This window comes from Melanerpes formicivorus, unplaced genomic scaffold (genome assembly GCF_026170545.1).
Source record: "Melanerpes formicivorus ecotype bairdi unplaced genomic scaffold, bMelFor1.0.p_v2 SCAF_21, whole genome shotgun sequence".
Lineage (NCBI taxonomy): Eukaryota > Metazoa > Chordata > Aves > Piciformes > Picidae > Melanerpes > Melanerpes formicivorus.
In genome coordinates, this window is record NW_027142373.1 from 12,883,804 (window position 1) to 12,902,774 (window position 18,971).

Genomic DNA, 18,971 nt, shown 5'->3' on the forward strand with positions numbered 1-18,971 from the left:
TTGCGGGCAACTTCTAAGCTTATGCAAATGTCCCCATGCCTATAACCCCAGGAAAGGGAACTCTGAGCTAGGAATGGCCTCAAAGAGGTTGATGAGCTTTTTTTTCCTACCTACAACTGATAGAAAACTGATAATCAGTCACACCTAAACACAGGGTTGTACATAGGCACAAAGACATCACCTACACATGGGACAGCAATGTGCCCTTGTGGCCAAGAGAGCCAATGGTGTCCTGGGGTCCAGCAAGAAAAGTGTGGCCAGCAGGGCTAGGGAGGTTCTCATCTACACTGCCTGCTGAGACTACACCTGCAATGCTGTGTCCAGGTTTGGGCTCCCCAGTTCAAGAGAGACAGAGACCTGCTGGAGAGAGTCCAAGGGAGAGCCATGAGATTGAGTAGGGGATTTGAGCATCTCCCCTGTGAAGAGAGACTGAGAGCCCTGGGGCTGTTTAGTCTGGAGAAGAGAAGGCTGAGACAAGGTCTGATCAATGTCTATCAATATCTGAGGGGTGGGGGTCAAGGGGAGGGGGCCTCAGTGGTGCACACCAATGACCCAAGGAGCAATGGATACAAACTCCTCAACATGAGGAGAAACTTCTTTACAGTGAGGGTGCCAGAGGCCTGGAGCAGGCTGCCCAGAGAGGTTGTGGAGTCTCCTTCTCTGGAGCCTTTCCAACCCCACCTGGATGCATTCCTGTGCAGACTGCCCTGGGTGATGCTGCTCTGGCAGGGGGTTGGACTGGATGAGCTCTGGAGCTCCCTTCCAAGCTCTAATGTTCCATGATTCAGCACACAGTCCCACATGCACTGCACCCAATGCATCCTCAGTCCAGCACTTCCATCACAAATATCTTGCACACAGACCCATTGGCACAGCTCCAGGATGCCCAGAGACATCCCTGGGGGGGCAGGTATCCCTCCATAATGCTGACAGAGATGAAATTCCCAATTTACAGGGTTCAGACAGAGAGAATGTGAGCTGCTCCAAATCCTGTCATAGTTGAACACATTCTTCCTCTTCTCATAGGCGTTTTGGTTGTTAAAAGAGCTCAGTGGGTAATGTGTGGATGGATGGTGCATGGATTTGATGCCAGCAGCCACCACTAGCCAATGTCCTGGGCTTGTGAAGCCCATTCCAAGCAGGGCTGCAGCACAGCAGCTCCCAATTTGTTGGAGCCCAAACCCAGAGCTCACTGCTGGGCTCCATGCACAGGGCATGGGGTGGCTGCTGGAAACACCTGAACCCTGCCCAGGAGAAGCCCAGAGCCAGCCAGTGGGAAATGGTGTCCATAGAGGCACACTTGAAGTACTTCCTCTCTGGAGGGGCTCTAGCAGCTCAGTCCCCAGGGTGCTGGGATGCCTTGTGGTGTCCAGCAGCTCAGTGGCTGTCAGTCCAGGCTGAAGAAGGGACAGACAGTCTAGGGTTTAGAAGACCTTGCAATAAGAACAAGGGATGAGTGAGGTCTCTCCCAGGACATAAGAGCTGGGAGTTTTGTCCCCTGAGGTTTGGAACTGAAACCTCTTTGACTTGCCAGTGGTCAAAGACAAAATCCTCCTTCTCAGCAGAGCTCTTGTGGGCTTTTCTGTTGTGCAGGATGTGGACCCAGGAGCAAGGTATGTGGCCACGCAGCTCTGGGTGTGCAGTCAGCCTAGGGGAGGTCTAGTTTGAAAGGGAGGTGGTCAGTAAGTGTCTCCAGGTGTGAACAGGCACTCAGTAGTGCATCAGCAGATCCCCATAAGCCAGCACCAGAAACCTCAAGCCTGTTTTTGAATGTGGTCTGAACAAGGGTTGTGAAGCACTTCACAGCAGCAAAGGAGGGGCTTTCTGGGGGGTAAGTTTCTCCAAGGGGGAGACTTCACAACAGCTCCAGGAAATGTGCCAGTGCTTGGTTACCCTCACAGTGAAAAAGTTTTTGCTGATTTTCAGAGGGAGGCTCCTGTGTGTCAGTTTGTCTCTTGTGGTGTCCCTGGGCAGCACTGAAAAGAGCCTGGCTGCATCCTGCCTCAGGTCCTTACACACTTTGAGGAGGTGTTTATAAACAACAGGGCACCGTGCAACTCAGGTCCCAGACCACAGCTTTTAAAGCTATTTCCATTACCATTTCCACATCCAGGGATGTGGTGGAGGTTCCATCCCTGGAGACATTCAAGGTCAAACTTGATGGGGCCCTGAGCAACCTGATCCAGTTAAAGTTGTCACTGCAGGGGGCTTGCACAAGATGACTTTCGAGGGTCCCTTTCAACCTGATGCCTTCTGTAATTCAATGAATCTCCTCCCTGGATTCCTTTGGACCACACCATCTGGTTTGGCATTGCAATGAGCTCCTCCCCAGGCTGCTGCTCAGCCTGGACTTACCCACAGACTGCAGTCCCTTAGGAGTGTACCTGCTCCAAATGGAGCCTTAAAGGAGGTTGTGGAGAGGCTGCTGCTGGTCTCTTCTCACAAGTAATTAGTGATAGAATAAGAGGGAATGGCCTCAAGCTGTCAAGGGCAGGTTTATGCTGGACAGTAGAATGCTGCCCAGGGAGGTGGTGGAGTCCCCAAGCCCAGGTGTGTTTCAGGGTGGTTTGGATGTGGTGCTTGGGGCTCTGGTGTAGAGGTGACCCTTGCAGAGTAGGGTTTTGGGTTGGACTTGGTGATCCTGAGGGTCTGTTCCAACCTGCATGTCTCTGTGATTCTTATCCACAAGCCACAGTCTCTCCAGGGGTGTCCCTGCTGTAGCCTTACAGCCACAGCCACTTTGAGGTGCACCTGTTCCAGTGTGGCCTTATCCATGGACCACAGAGATCCACCTGCTTGAACGTGGCTGCAGCCACAGACTCTTCAGAAGTAAACCTGCTCCAACATGGCCTGCAGTCCCTTCAGGGGCATGCCTGCTCTGCCCTGGGCTTTTGGTGCTTTGAGGTGCTCCAGCATAACCTCATGCACAGCCACTGATGCTTTGAGCTGTACCTGCTGCAGCACAGACAAATCCACAGCCACTGATGCTTTGAGCTGTACCTGCTGCAGCACAGACAAATCCACAGCCACTGATGCTTTGAGCTGTACCTGCTGCAGCACAGACAAATCCATAGAATAGAATAGAATAGAATAGAATAGAATAGAATAGAATAGAATAGAATAGAATAGAATAGAATAGAATAGACCAAACCAGGTTGGAAGAGACCTTCAAGATCATCATGTCCAACCTACCACCCAACACCACCTAATCAACTAACCCATGGCACCAAGCACCCCGTCAAGTCTCCTCCTGAACACCTCCAGTGACGGCGACTCCACCACCTCCCCGGGCAGCCCATTCCAATGGGCAATCACTCTCTCTGTGTAAAACTTCCTCCTGACCTCCAGCCTGAACTTCCCCTGGCGCAGCCTGAGACTGTGTCCTCTTGTTCTGGTACTGGCTGCCTGGGGGAAGAGACCAACCTCTGCCTGTTTACAACCCCCCTTCAGGTAGTTGTAGAGAGCAATAAGGTCACCCCTGAGTCTCCTCTTCTCCAGGCTAAGCAGCCCCAGCTCCCTCAGCCTCTCCTCACAGGGCTGTGCTCCAAGCCCCTCACCAACTTCATTGCCCTTCTCTGGACTCGTTCCAGCAAGTCAACCTCCTTCCTAAACTGAGTGGCCCAGAACTGGACACAGTACTCGAGGTGTGGCCTAACCAGTGCAGTGTACAGGGGCAGAATGACCTCCCTGCTCCTGCTGGCCACACTGTTCCTGATGCAGGCCAGGATGCCATTGGCCCTCTTGGCTGCCTGGGCACACTGCAGGCTCATGTTCAGCCTACCATCAACCAGCACCCCCAGGTCCCTCTCTGCCTGGCTGCTCTCCAGCCACTCTGACCCCAGCCTGTAGCACTGCATGGGGTTGTTGTGGCCAATATGCAGAACCTGGCACTTGGATGTGTTCAGTCTCATGCCGTTGGACTCTGCCCATCTGTCCAGCCTGTCGAGGTCTCTCTGCAGAGCCTCTCTACCCTCCAGCAGATCAACTCCTGCCCCCAGCTTGGTGTCATCAGCAAATTTACTGATGATGAACTCAATGCCCTCATCCAGATCATCAATAAAGATGTTAAAGAGGATGGGGCCCAGCACTGATCCCTGGGGGACTCCACTATTGACTGGCTGCCAGCTGGCTGTGGCACCATTCACCACCACTCTCTGGGCTCAGCCTCCAGCCAGTTCCTAACCCAGCGCAGTGTGCTCCTGTCCAAGCCATGGGCTGACAGCTTGGCCAGGAGTTTGCTATGGGGGACGGTGTCAAAGACCTTGCTGAAGTCCAGGTAAACTACATCCACAGGCCTCTGATGCTTTGAGCTGTACCTGCTGCAGCATGGACAAATCCACAGCCACTGATGCTTTGAGCTGTACCTGCTGCAGCATGGACAAATCCACAGCCACTGATGCTTTGAGCTGTACCTGCTGCAGCATGGACAAATCCACAGCCACTGATGCTTTGAGCTGTACCTTCTCCAGTGTGGATTTATCCTTGGGTCCCTTCAGAGGTGCACCTGCTGCAGCACAGCCATCACCATGGGCAGAGACACTTCAGCCCCATGTTTAACTTGCTGTCTACCAGGGCCCCCAGGACTGTTTCTGGAAAAGGACCTTCCATGCAGTTAGCACCCAGCACATAGTGGTGCAGGGACTGCTCCTGCCCAGGTACAGGGCCCTGCACTTCCTGTGCACCAGACCCCCCTTAGTGAATGAGGGAAGGGCTTGGGGGTGTTTGTTACCTGGACTTCAGAAAGCCTCATAGCATCCTCCTGGAGAAACTGGCTGCTCATGGCTCAGATGAGTGGGTACTTGGCTGGGTGAAAAACTGGCTGATGGCCAGGCCCAAAAAGTGGTGGGGATGGAGTGAAATCCAGTTGGCAGCTGGTCAGCAGTGGTGTTCCCCAGGGCTCAGCACTGGGCCCAGTTCTGTTTCATATCTTTATCACTGATCTGGACAGGGAGATCAAAGCACCCTCAGGAAGGTTGCAGATGACACTCATTTGGGTGGCAGTGTTGATCTGCTGCTGGGCAGGAAGGCTCTGCAGAAGGATCTGGCCAGGCTGGAGCCATGGCTGAGCTCAGTAGGATGAGGTTTGACAAAGCCAAGGGCTGGGTCCTACCCTTGGGGCACAACAACCTCATGAAGGCTCCAGGCTAGGGGCAGAGGGGCTGGAAAGTACCTGGCGGAAAAGGACCTTGTGGTGATGGTTAACAGCAGCTGGAGAGGAGCCAGAAGTGCCCGGGTGGGCAAGAAGGGCAGCAGCAGCCTGGCCTGGAGCAGCAATGCTGTGGGAGCAGTGAGGCCACAGCTTGAGTGTTGGGTTCAGTTTTGGGCCTCTCACTCCAAGAAGGACATTGAGGAGCTGGAGCAGGTCAAGAGAAGGGCAACAAAGCTGGGGAGAGGTCTGGAGAACAGGGCTGGGGAGGAGCAGCTGAGGGAGCTGGGGGTGTTTAGTGTGGAGCAGAGGAGGCTGAGGGAGTCCACATTGCTGTCTACAGCTCCCTGAGAGGAGGCTGGAGCCAGGTGGGGGTTGGGCTCTGCTACCTAGCCTCAGGTGATAGAAGGAAAGGAAATGGCCTGAAATTGTGCCAGGGTGTGGAGGGCTGCAGGGCTGCATCAAATGCTGCAGGAGGTCCCACTTTGGCTGAAGGGTTCTGTGGGCATATCCCACTGCAGTGTGAATATACAGGCTGGCTTGAGTCCAGAGAAGAAGCTGCTCTTTCTGTGCAGCCCTAATGTGAATGTCTGTGTCCATTAGGAGTACTGACCTCTGGCTACATGAACAGCTCTCTATTAGCACCTCAGTACCTCTGTAAACCCCATAATGGGACTCTGGGTTTGTGGGATTTGCCTAGTATCTTGGAGTGGAATGCCTGGAAGGTGCTTGGCATCAACCATTCAGGATCCAGAGGATTACTGAAATCTAGCAAAATGCCCCAGAATATTGCCTGTGGAGATGTGGTCCTCACACCAAGAACAATCTGCACCCTGAGCTCAGCTAAAACTGCTGCACTTCACATTAACTGATAGTGCCCCCAGCATGGAGCAGCGTGTGGAGAAGACACAGCTGCCTGCTCTCTCTTCTGTCTGCTGCACTCTAGTACAGAAATAATCCTGGTGGCTCAGACCAGCCTGACCAAATGCAGCATGAAACAGCCCAGGGCCATGCAAACTGAGCCAAGGCTATTCTAGCCACTAGGAACCAGCAGCAGGAGAAGTCTATCACAGAATGAGCATCAGAGGTTGGAAGGGACCTCCAGAGCTCCTCCAGTCCAACCCCCTGCCAGGGCAGCATCACCCAGGCACTAGCCTGCACAGGAATGCATCCAGGTGGGGTTGGAAAGTCTCACTAAAAAGAGCTTGGACCCTCCCCTTGACACCCACCCCTCAGATATTGATAGGCATTGATCAGATCCCTCTCAGTCTTTCAGACCATCAGAAAATATAGTGTTAAAGCACTGACTGCTTTCTCTTGAAAGCTCTGGATCCAGATCCATTTCCTTTTGCATTAGCTAATTAAAACATGAGGACCAAGACCTTCTCACTCAGTGTCTTCAGGAGAATACCTCTTGGAGGCAGTGAGGAGCTCAAGCACTGGCAGCTGTGTGGTGAGCACAGGTGGTGCTCAGTGAATGTCTGTGGGGTGACACCTGGCAACTGGACTGAGTCAGTGGAGGCTGGAAGAAGAGGCAGGAGAAATGCCAAACAGGTTGAGAGAATAACCCAGAGCACACTGTGTTAGCGTAAGACGTAACATGACATGACAGGAAAACTGAAGTGTTTGGCCAGCTGGCCTAAGCATTGCTGAAAGGGGCTCAAGGGCACTGGGCTTCTGCTTTGGGCTTGTTCTGGTTTCCAGAGCTCCTGGGTCACCCCCTGGTATCCACCACTGCTCTGGCACTGGCACGGTGGCTTCCCACAAAACTTCTTTAATCTGAAGCTCCACTGCAGTTTGCCTGTGCAGAGCCCAGTAAATCACATCAGGGCAGGCTTTGCCCTGTTTGCTGTGTCCAGGCATGGCCAAGAAGAAAGCTGTCCAGGAAAGGACCTGTTGCAAGTGCAAATGGCACAGCGCAGAAAGAGCAATCAGACATTCCCTGCCAGTTGGTCATTTTCTGTCAACCCTGTTTCCATCTCTACAGGGCTGGACTCCACTGGGACCAGCAGCAATCCACAGCAGAATTAAAAGAAGAGGACTGAGAGCCATCTCTGGATGTGGACTGCTCGGCACAGCGCTGGGGTGTGGGCAGGGCACACTTTCCCCGTGGAGGAGAAGGATTCATCTGCGTTCAAAATAGATCCTTCAGGAGACAGAGGTCTGGCAGCTGCCTCCCTTTCTGGCTGCCCATGAGATGTGTGTTTCCTCCTCCTAATACCTGTGGTTAGCTGAGAAGGCAGGGGTGAGGAGGTGCTTTGTAGCTAGGCAGCAGAGCCAGACTGGAGAGGAGAAATGGCAGTGCCCACAGGCTGTGGGATCCTCCCTCTCATCTGTGCTCAGGGCCAGCAGGCTCAGCAGCTGCAAATGTGAGAAGGCATCTCCATGGCAGGAGGCTCTGCTGTAGGGAAGCTGCAATCCAGTGTCCCCAAAGCTCTCAGCCTGGGCACTGCTCTCAGGCTCTCTGCTCCTCTAGCCAGACCTGCCCTGGCAGAGAGAGGCCCCTGTGCTCCTGTGGGTGTGACGATGAGCATGCTCACTGCAAGCAGGATGGAAGGAGTGCTCGTGGAGTTAGGAGTGTGCTCAGCTGGCTGCAGGAAGCTGTTAGCCCTTTTGCTTGGCACTGCAGGGTACTCATTTGAAACAGCTCGTTCAGTTTTAAGCTCCCCAGCTCAAAGGGGATGCCAGCTGACAGAAGAGGGTCCAGCAGGAGGCCAGCACGATGGGAAAGGATCTAGAAAACTTGTTCTGTGAAGGGAGCTTGGGGGCATGTGAACAGAGAAAGGGGCTCCAGTACATGAGGGGCAGCTACAATGTGCTGAGCTGAGTGGCAGACTGTAACAAGGGACAGTGACCACAGACTGTTCCTTGGAAGTCTCCAGTTAGACATCAGCAGAAGTGGCACAGGCTCCCCCAGAGAGGTTGTGGAGCCTCTGTCCAAAATCCTGACTGATCCAAGCCATCCCTGATCTGCCCAACATCCACAACAGATCTGCCCAGAGTGGCAGGCTGAGCTGAAGAGCCTCAGGTGTTCCTTCACAGCAGCATTTGTGTGGCTTTCATGCAGAGATTCCCTTCATCTACCCAAAGCAGACAATTGCTCTAAGCTAAGCACAGAAGGGATCTGCAGCTCCATATGTTGTGCTAAGCAACAGACTGTAATGGTTTAATACAAGAGCTAACCTGGCTGCTTCCCCAACACACAAGTGAGGGAGAAGTGACACAAACAACTTGGGGTTGAGATAAAGAGACAAGAAAAGAGTTTAGTGTGACATAAGATACCATAATCACATTGCATAATTACCTTAGCTAGTACTCTAATTACTCCAATAATACAGTGCATGATTACCTTAGCTGAGCCTGTTTGCAGGAAAAGCAGGAAAAGTGAAATGCAGGGGGGAAATAAAACCAGCATAAAGAGACCCAGCAGCTACCCAGCTGCCACTCCTCTTGCTGCCATCCCTGTGGAAAAGAGCCAGAACCCAACAACCCAGAAGCAGCAACTGGAACACGAGCCTCCCATGCAGCAATCTGAACATCAAGTCCCACTGTTCTCTGCTCCAGGCAGCACTTTCATTTCTGAAGCTGGCCTGCCTGCAGCATGCTGTGGGTAACAGCAGCAGAGGCAGCTCACCCATGGCACAGACATCTTCCTGGAGTCCTGAAAGGCAGCTCATCTGGAGGGGACTCTTGGGCTTGAATCTGCCTTCCCACTGCATCCTTGGAGACAGTTTGTCCCTTACCAACTCTCATCTCCTGCATCTCCTTCAGAATGCCACTTTCTCAAGAATGTCATCTGGAAATGTCCTCAGCAGAGGTAGGCTTCAGCATCTTTCAGTCCTTGAAGAACAGCAGCGAGGTGCAGGCAGAGTCACAATGGCAAGCAGGGAGGTCAGGGAAGTGTGGAGCTCACCACGGCAGCAGTGCATCACATCATGCCTGGGGTTTATTTAGAATAGAATAAACCAAACCAGGTTGGAAGAGACCTTCAAGATCATCGTGTCCAACCCATCAACCAATCCAACCCACCCAAACAGCTAACCCATGGCACCCCATCAAGTCTCCTTCTGAACACCTCCAATGACGGCAACTCCACCACCTCCCCGGGCAGCCCATTCCAATGGGCAATCACTCTCTCTGTGTAGAACTTCTTCCTAACATCCAACCTGAACCTCCCCTGGCGCAGCCTGAGACTGTGTCCTCTTGTTCTGGTACTGGCTGCCTGGGAGAAGAGACCATCATCTGCCTGTCTACAACCTCCCTTCAGGTAGTTGTAGAGAGCAATAAGGTCACCCCTGAGTCTCCTCCAGGCTGAGCAACCCCAGCTCCCTCAGCCTCTCCTCACAGGGCTGTGTTCCAAGCCCCTCACCATCTTCGTTGCCCTTCTCTGGACTCGTTCCAGCAAGTCAACCTCCTTCCTAAACTGAGGAGCCCAGAACTGGACGCAGGACTCGAGGTGCAGCCTAATCAGTGCAGTGTACAGGGGCAGAATGACCTCCCTGCTCCTGCTGGCCACACTGTTCCTGATGCAGGCCAGGATGCCATTGGCCCTCTTGGCTGCCTGGGCACACTGCAGGCTCATGTTCATCCTACCATCAACCAGTACCCCCAGGTCCCTCTCTGCCTGGCTGCTCTCAGCCACTCTGACCCCAGCCTGTAGCACTGCCTGGGGTTGTTGTGGCCAATGTGCAGAACCTGGCACTTGGATGTGTTCAATCTCATGCCCTTGGATTCTGCCCATCTGTCCAGCCTGTCCAGGTCTCTCTGCAGAGCCTCTCTGCCCTCCAGCAGATCAACTCCTGCCCCCAGCTTGGTGTTGTCAGCAAATTTACTGATGATGGACTCAATGCCCTCATCCAGATCATCAGTGAAGATATTAAAGAGCACAGGGCCCAGCACTGATCCCTGGGGCACACCACTGGTGCCTGGCTGCCAGCTGGATGTGGCACCATTCACCACCACTCTCTGGGCTCAGCCTCCAGGCAGTTCCTAACCCAATGCAGTGTGCTCCCATCCAAGCCATGAGCTGACAGCTTGGCCAGCAGTTTGCTATGGGGGATGGTGTCAAAGGCCTTGCTGAGGTCCAGGTAGACTACATCCACAGGCCTCCCCACATCCACCAGGCAGTCACCTGATCATAGAAGGAGATCAGGTTGGTCAGGCAGGACCTGCCCTTCCTAAATCCATGCTGGCTGGGCCTGATCCCTTGGCCACCCTGTAAGTGCTGTTTATAGGGAGCAAGGCAGATGCTCTTCACCCCCTCCCAAAGGAGTAAAGAAAATGCTCCCAGCAGGATTGGAGAGCATTGGAAATGTCAGTGGAATTACTCTTCACACTAAATACAGCAGCACCAAAACATGCACAGGGACCCAAGGGCTCATATTCAGCCCAGCTCTCCAGTCTGGCCTTCACAAGCCTCACCAGGCCACCACCTTCCCAAAACCTTCCCCCAGACCAGGCCAAAACCCAGGCCTCAAGTGCTTCCCTCCCCTCCCCACCCCATGCCTCCCTGCCCCCCAAACCAGGCCTGAATGAGGCAATAGGGAAAGAAATCCACTTGGGATCCCCACTGCCCTGCAAAGCCCAGAGAAGGCAGCAGGCGATGGGAAGGGAGCAGGGAGGGCAGAAAAGGGGCTGAACAGCTTGTGCTGTGCCCTTATAAAGGGGAGATGCAGGCATTCTGAGAATGAAACAACACAGAGTACACTTTCCAGTCCACCCCTGGACCTCTCTGGTACTTGGAGAACTTTCAACTCCAGGGTTTAAGACATCCCAGTTTCTTAAACCCTCAAAACATCAGAACGAAGTTCCATGAGGTGAGGAGCAACAGGGCAGGCAGAGGGGGCAGGAAGCTCCTCCTGTCCTGGCAGGCTGGGCACACTCACAGTGGTACTGCTGTGCCTGTAAACATTTCCCCAGGTACAGGGATTTAGGGATGTGGTAAAAGCTTTTTTCATTGTGAGTCACTGGGTACCATTTGCTAGTGCCGAGGGCCAGGGCTGGGCTGGCCACCAGGCAAGTGCCAGAGGCTCTGCCCAAAGGGAAGAGAAAGGGAAGCAGGGAGAGAGACTGATGGGGTGGGAAAGAAACTAATCCAACTGGGATGGGAAGAGCAATGCCAGGGGACAGAGACACAGAGACACAAAGCAGTGTGGAACCCAACCCCTAATGGCACCACTGGCACCACTGCTGCTGGGGGCAGGCAAGGGCAAATCCCAGCCTGGACTCAGCAGCAGATGGGAAGCAGATCCAGGAGCTAGGTTCTGGCAGTGGATTGAGGATCCCAGGGATGGGGCTGGAAGGCAGAAGGGACAGAGTCCTGCTGGGACAGCAGGCAGGGAAGAAGAGGCTTGGCCCTGGGGATCCCTCAGCTTGCTCCTGAGGAAGCCATCCATGGGCTGCACTCCCTTGGGGGGCAGCTGAGGGTGCCCTGTGCTGTCTGCTCCTCCCCACAGGAGCCACCTCTGCCTTCCTGCCCCCAAGGTGTGGCACAAGCTGTGGCAGTGCTCTTGGTGCGGCCAGGAGCAAGTCCAAGGCAGAGGCTCTCTGCAGCCCAGCCCTTGGCAGGAGCTGTCCCCATCAGCTGCTCCCTGCTAGCAGCAGCCCCTGGCTGTGCCAAGCTGCCCTGAAGTGCAGAAAGAGCCTCAGTGAGCAGAGCCTGAGCTGGGCAGGGACAGCTCTGGGCAGGAGGGGCTCTGCTCCAGCTCACACCAGGACAGTCAAAAAGTCCCTGTGTGATGCAGTGCACAGAAGCTAACAGCACCTCTGTGAGCTGTTTCTGACCATTAACACAGCACAGTAGAAGTCTGCAGGATGTCTCTGCTGGCTGCAGGGAGTTGGAGCTTCGAAGGTTTGTTCCATCCTAAACCCTTCTATGGTTCTGCATTGTTCTGTGGCTGGCAGTGCTGGGTGAGACCAGGGGAGCAGATGGACTCTTACACTTGAGACATTTCTCACCATCCCAAACCCCCCAGATTCCCACTCCCTGCACGATGTCCCTGCCATGTGCTGAAGCCTTCTAGAGCACAAACCACTTCAAGTTGGTGAAAAATGTCTGCCTGGCTGTGCTGCAGCTCTGAGCACACAGCAGAGCCCAGGGGAGAGGAAGTTATGGCAGTTAATTACTGGTGATTACTCCACCCTGCTTCAACCTTCAAGCTTGCCTGGTGGGCCATTCTCCAGACCCTCACAAAACACTGCACCTATCCCATCACACAGGGATTAGAGACATCTCTTCAGTGTCTGTGTAGTCACCAATGCTCAGTGTGCTCCCAGCTGTCTCTGAGCACTCTGTCCCACAGTGACAGGCCTGGGGACAAGCAGCTTCCTTGGACATGCCTCTGAAGTTAGGTTCCTCACATTTATAATGCCCAAATACGACCTGGTGTTGAGAAATGCAAAGATGTTTCTCCATCTGCTGCAGGAATTAGGCTTAAAGTCTCCAGAGGAAGAGCATCCTGCAGGCCAGCAGCATGGAAGAAGCTGAGAGCACAGCAGACCCCCTCAGCACAAACACCCACTGCACACACTTTCCTTCTCCCTGACAAGCCTCCCTCAGACAGGTGACACAGCAGCAGGATGCTCCCTGGTTAGAGACAGTCTGATGCTGTCTCCCTGTCTCATCCCTGCTCCCTGTTAGCTGACAAGCAGCACCTGAGCAAAGGGAGCTTCAGGCACCTCGATGCCAGGCACTGGGAGCAGCCTGCTCCTGCAGAGGGAGGTGGGAGAGGCTGAGCTTGAGCAGGTGGGTGTAGGGAGATCACTGACTGCCCAGGCTTGCAGCTGGAGGGATGGGCAGGGAAAAGTCATGGCTGTGCTTCCTGGGAGCAGGCCTTTAGCATTGCTCCACTGTGCCTTCCAGGGTGGCAACCTGGTCTTGCAGAGCAATTGCAGAGGCAAAGCCATTCTGCTGTGATCTTTATGTGATCATTATTCCTTGCTCCTCAACACTGCTGATGGGAGAGTTGGGGCTGGAGAAGAGAAGGCTCCAGGGAGACCTCAGAACAGCCTTCCAGGACCTGAGGGGACTCCAGGAGAGCTGGGCAGGGACTTTGGACAAGGACTGGGAGTGCCAGGATGAGGAACAATGGCTTTGAGCTGGGAGAGGGGAGACTGAGAGTGGAGATGAGGAAGAAATTGTTGAGAGTGAGGGTGGGAAGAGCCTGGCACAGGCTGCCCAGGGAGGCTGTGGCTGTGCCCTGCCTGGAGGTGTTCAGGACTAGGCTGGATGAGGCCTTGAGCAAGCTGTGCTGGTGGGAGGTGTCCCTGCCCATGGCAGGGGGTTGGAGCTGGATGATTTTGAAGGTCCCTTCCAACCCAAACCAGTCTCTGATTCTAGGACTGCAGCAGGCTTTTCTTAAACAGTAGGGGTTTATTTTATTCCTTTCCTTCCCTTTCCCCAGGCCTTCAGAGAATTTTGCTCCCACATAATCTGTTTTTGCAGCCCATTTGAAAGGCTGGGAAATGGCAACTGTGCCTGCATGTGCTGGCTGAAAACAAGGAGGATCTGCAAGGCCTGCTGAGCTGGGAGAAAGCCTGGGCAGGCAAAAGCATCCTGCAGAGATCCCTCATAAATCTGAGAACAAGCAGAGGGCTGCACCAGCCTAGAGCCAGGCCCAGCTTGGGATGCTGTACATGAGTATGCTGATGCTTGGTGACAACCCAGTGTCACTTGGTCCATACTGTTCAGGGTATTTTGTCAGTACAGCATCTCCCAGCTGCTTTGTTCCCTTCCCACAGTGAGAGGTCACACTCTGGATACTTTCTCTCTCTGGTGCTCCCAGCAGTTTTGTCCCCTGTCTCAGCACCCTTCACAGAATCAACCAGGTTGGAAGAGACCTCCAAGATCATCAAGTCCAACTGACAGCTAAGCTCCAGTCACTAGTGGTGTGCCCCAAGGATCAGTGCTGGGCCCTGTGCTCTTTAACATCTTCATTGATGATCTGGAGGAGGGCATTGAGTCCATCATCAGTAAATTTGCTGATGATACCAAGCTGGGGGCAGGAGTTGATCTGCTGGAGGGTAGAGAGGCTCTGCAGAGGGACCTCGACAGGCTGGACAGATGGGCAGAGTCCAAGGGCAGGAGATTGAACACATCCAAGTGCCAGGTTCTGCACATTGGCCACAACAACCCCAGGCAGAGCTACAGGCTGGGGTCAGAGTGGCTGAGAGCAGCCAGGCAGAGAGGGACCTGGGGGTGCTGGTTGATGGCAGGCTGAACATGAGCCTGCAGTGTGCCCAGGCAGCCAAGAGGGCCAATGGCATCCTGGCCTGCATCAGGAACAGTGTGGCCAGCAGGAGCAGGGAGGTCATTCTGCCCCTGTACACTGCACTGGTTAGGCCACACCTCGAGTCCTGTGTCCAGTTCTGGGCTCCTCAGTTTAGGAAGGAGGTTGACTTGCTGGAACGAGTCCAGAGGAGGACAACAAAGTTGGTGAGGGGCTTGGAACACAGCCCTGTGAGGAGAGGCTGAGGGAGCTGGGGTTGCTTAGCCTGGAGAAGAGGAGACTCAGGGGTGACCTTATTGCTCTCTACAACTACCTGAAGGGAGGTTGTAGACAGGCAGATGATGGTCTCTTCTCCCAGGCAGCCAGCACCAGAACAAGAGGACACAGTCTCAGGCTGTGCCAGGGGAGGTTCAGGTTGGATGTTAGGAAGAAGTTCTACACAGAGAGAGTGATTGCCCATTGGAATGGGCTGCCCGGGGAGGTGGTGGAGTCACCGTCATCGGAGGTGTTCAGGAGGAGACTTGATGGGGTGCTTGGTGCCATGGGTTAGTTGTTTGGGTGGGTTGGATTGGTTGATGGGTTGGACACGATGATCTTGAAGGTCTCTTCCAACCTGGTTTGGTTTATTCTAATAAAGTTTATTCTAACCAGACCATGGCAAGGGCCTCATCCAAGCTCTTTTTAAACACCTCCAGGGATGGTGACTCCACCACCTCCCTGGGCAGCACATCCCAATGGCCAATTACTCTTTCTGAGAAGAACTTTCTCCTCACCTCCAGCCTAAACCTCCCCTGGCACAGCTTGAGACTGTGTCCTCTTGTTCTGGTGCTGGGGGCCTGGCAGAAGAGACCAACCCCCACCTGGCTCCAACCTCCCTTCAGGGAGTTGTAGAGAGCAAGAAGGTCTCCTCTGAGCCTCCTCTTCTCCAGGCTAAGCAATCCCAGCTCCCTCAGCCTCTCCTCACAGGGCTGTGCTCCAGACCCCTCCCCAGCTTTGTTGCTCTTCTCTGTACAGGTTTGAGCATGTTCCTAACTGCCTGAGCCAGACCCACAGCCAGCAGGTGGTTTGTGGGCCTGGTGCAATGATTTCTGGTTTGTTCCCAGTTGATCCAGATAACTTCTGACACTCTTTGCATTTGTGGCCACCACTGTGCACTGATTTGATGTTTGGAGGCAACAGTTCACCATTGTGGTAACCTCCCTAGCTGCTAACCCTGGTCCTCCTTTCAGAGTCTGAGTTTCTGTAGGGTTCAGTCTGTGTATGGCTCAGTCATTGCATGGTCAGGGAAGTTGGTGCTCTGTCTCATCTGCCTGAGGGGTTTTGCAACGATTGCCTTACAGGACAGCATCCTTCCTCGTGGTTCCCAACAGAAGAGGAGTGAGGAGGCTCTGGAGCAGCCCAGCCCAGCCAGCAGAGCAGTGGGGACAGACCCAGCAGCAAACTCTAATCTGGGGGTGAAGAGCCCTTTGATGAGTACCAGAGCTGTGCTGCTACTCACACTCCTCACGTTCCCAGCACATAGCAGCAGAAGGGCTGGCCGAGGATGTGACATTCAGGATGTCCTTCTTGTCACCCAGCAGCAGCTGAGGAGCTCCTGTTACAGAGCAGGGCAGTGGGGTGGGCAGGCTAAGACACCTCCGGGTAAGACAAAGAAAAGAGAGAGCACATGGAAAAGGGGGAGGGAAGGGGAGGAAAGTCAGGATTAGCTGCATAATATTAGCACTGGCAGCAACTGCACCCTAAAGAGAGCAATGAGGTGATACCTTCCCAGGCTGCCACTCATCTGAGACCCAGGCACCAATGCCACTTCTGGGAGATCCCAGAGCTGTAAATGGAAATATGCTGCTGGGGATTCTGTGTCCACCTCGTTCACTTTAAGCATCAGACTCCTCAAGGTTAAGACAGCCCTCTGGACTACCACAGAGCGTTCTGAGTGCCAGTGTCACTGCAGGGAAGGGAAGGTACCAGCAGGGCACAGCAGGAGTTCCCAGGCACGTTTTCTGAACTAACTTTTGCAGAAAAGTTCCTTTTCCTCAGTAGTTTCTGGTGGCAGACAGATTGCCTTGGTGGCAGACAGATTGCCTTGGTGGCCAGACTAAGTTGTAGCCAGGAGGGGGTTGGTCTCTTCTCCCAGGCTCCCAGCACCAGAACAAGAGGACACAGTCTCAAGCTGGGCCAGGGGAGGTTTAGGCTGCATGTTAGGAAGAAGTTCTTCCCAGCAAGAGAGATTGGCCATTGGGATGTGCTGCCCAGGGAGGTGGTGGAGTCCCCATCCCTGGAGGGGTTTAAGAAGAGACTGGACGAGGCATTTGGTGCCATGGTCTGGTTGATTAGATGGTCTTGGGTGATAGGTTGGACTTGATGAGCTCAAAGGTCTTTTCCAACCTGGTTAATTCTATTCTATTCTATTCTATTCTATTCTATTCTATTCTATTCTATTCTATTCTATTCTATTCTATTCTAACAGCTCTCTGCATCCACCTGAGATGCCAAGAGAAAGGTGCAAGTGCCTGCTCCTCCTGAAGGACAAATCAGTTGTATAAGGCAGAACAGCTCCAGCAGAAGACAGTGACAGCAAGGTGCTGCCAGCCTGCCTGTTGTGTGCCTCAAACACAGCCATGGCCTGAGAAAATGTGTCCTAAATCTGCTGCAGCTGCAGAGGCAGTGCCAGCCCAACCTCTCTGGGCTTCACCTCTCTGGGCTCTGATCCCAAAGCCTTCCCGTGTGCTCAGGTGCAGCTCCCAGCAGCACCACGCTGACACAGGGACTGTGCTCTCTCCCGGGGTTGGGAGGAGGCAGGGTCTGTAAGACCACAGTATTGAGACCCCAACAGCAAGGCTCAAAGGATTCTTCCTCCTCTGGGGCTCCTGACAGGAGCTGACAGTGTGAGCTGTTGAATTTGGTTTTGCTGATGAAGGAGAATGTTCTCAGCCACCTGCTCTATTAGTACTGGAACACAGCATCTGAGAGCAGGAGACCCCTGGCCATGCATGTGGGGCAGCAGCTCTATATGAACCCATCAGCTGAAGCTATTTAAAACTCTCCCTCTGAGATGTTCATTTATGGCCACTGTGGTCTGATGTTTTCCTTAAGACCTTTGCACAAGTCCTTATCAGGTGGCAGGCAGCCTCCTTGCACAGATAGAGTGTCAGTGCAAGACGATCCTCATTCTCCAGGGAGCAGTGACCAATTCATCTTCCTCACAGTGTCCCACTTTAATCCTGATAATCCAGCAGGCTCTACAGCAGTGCCTGGCAGTGAGGACTTTTCAGTTTCTGTCCCCTCTGGGTACATCCTCCCCTGGCTCAGAACCACTCTTTGCTCTTTTCCCCACTACATGCCTGCTCCCTCCTCCCAGCACAAGCAGGAGCAGCCAGCACCACCCAGGGACAATTAGCTTCTGCTCCCATCTCCTCCTCCACTTCCAAACTGGTTGTGGCTTTTATTGGAAGATTCCTCAAAAAACCTGAGCATGGCTGGCAGCCAGAGGCAGGGCTCACACCAAGGAACAAGCTCTGTCACTGTGGGGTGGGACAGCAGCAGCAGATCAAAACCTGAGCCACGCTGCACCAATCACACCCCTGCCAGGGACACCCAGAGCTCCTGGGGAGCAGGATGGGGCAGCTGAGGTGTGGCCGTGTTTGAGGGCTTCCAGACTCCCATCTGGGGCCTGTCAGTAGCCCCTGAAGTCTCCAGCCCTCTGGAAAGTCTGGCTGCCCACTCCCAACACACTGTGTGCCACTGGCCTTGGCACACTGCTGGCCTGAGGATGCTTCCCTTGCAGTGCAGCCAGACCCTGCCAGCACAGCAGTGTGCATGGGTGAGGAGCCATGGGCCACGTGCAGCAGCAATGGAACAAGAGCTCACTCTCCAGGTTAAATGCATTGAATTGTCTCTTCAAAAATCAAGCTTTATAAAGCCCTCTGGAGCAGGCCATGAGGCACACTGACATTGGCACACTGTCATTGCAGTGCATTTCTCCCAACCCCCAAAACTGGCACTGAGTTGGCATCTCTTCCACCTCCACATGCTCTACCATTTTATCCCTCATCCCTTTTCCTCACAAACATCCCTATCGCTTTCCTCCTCCCAGACTCCTCCCTGCACTCCCCAGCACGATTTCAGCCCCTCCTCAGCACTGTGGTCACTCTCCCTTCCACCCTCACCCACCAGCAACAGTTACATGAAGGTGAGTTCAGCTGCTCACACCACAGAGCACACTTGTGCCCCAGCTCTGTGTCTGCTCTGACAATGGTCACAGGCTGCCTCTGCTCCAGCTGACTGAGAGAGGGGACATGGCTGGCTGAAGCACTGCTGCTCCTGGAACAAGATTAGAGCAAGTCCCTCCTCTGATTCCCTCAGCAAGGAAGGGATTCATGCACTGGGGTCTCTGCTGGTCGGCACAAAAGGGTTTTCAGGCCCTCAGGCATTGTTTTAGTTTCTTGGTTAGCAAGAGAAGAGGTGCCCCCACCCACCCCAGGCTGAGACCCACATGATCACTGGAGGCACCAAGGCAGCTGCTGTGCTCCCATGGGACAGCACATCCCAGCAGGGCATGGTGAGCACCCAGGAGCTGGGCTGGCACACCGCATGCCATG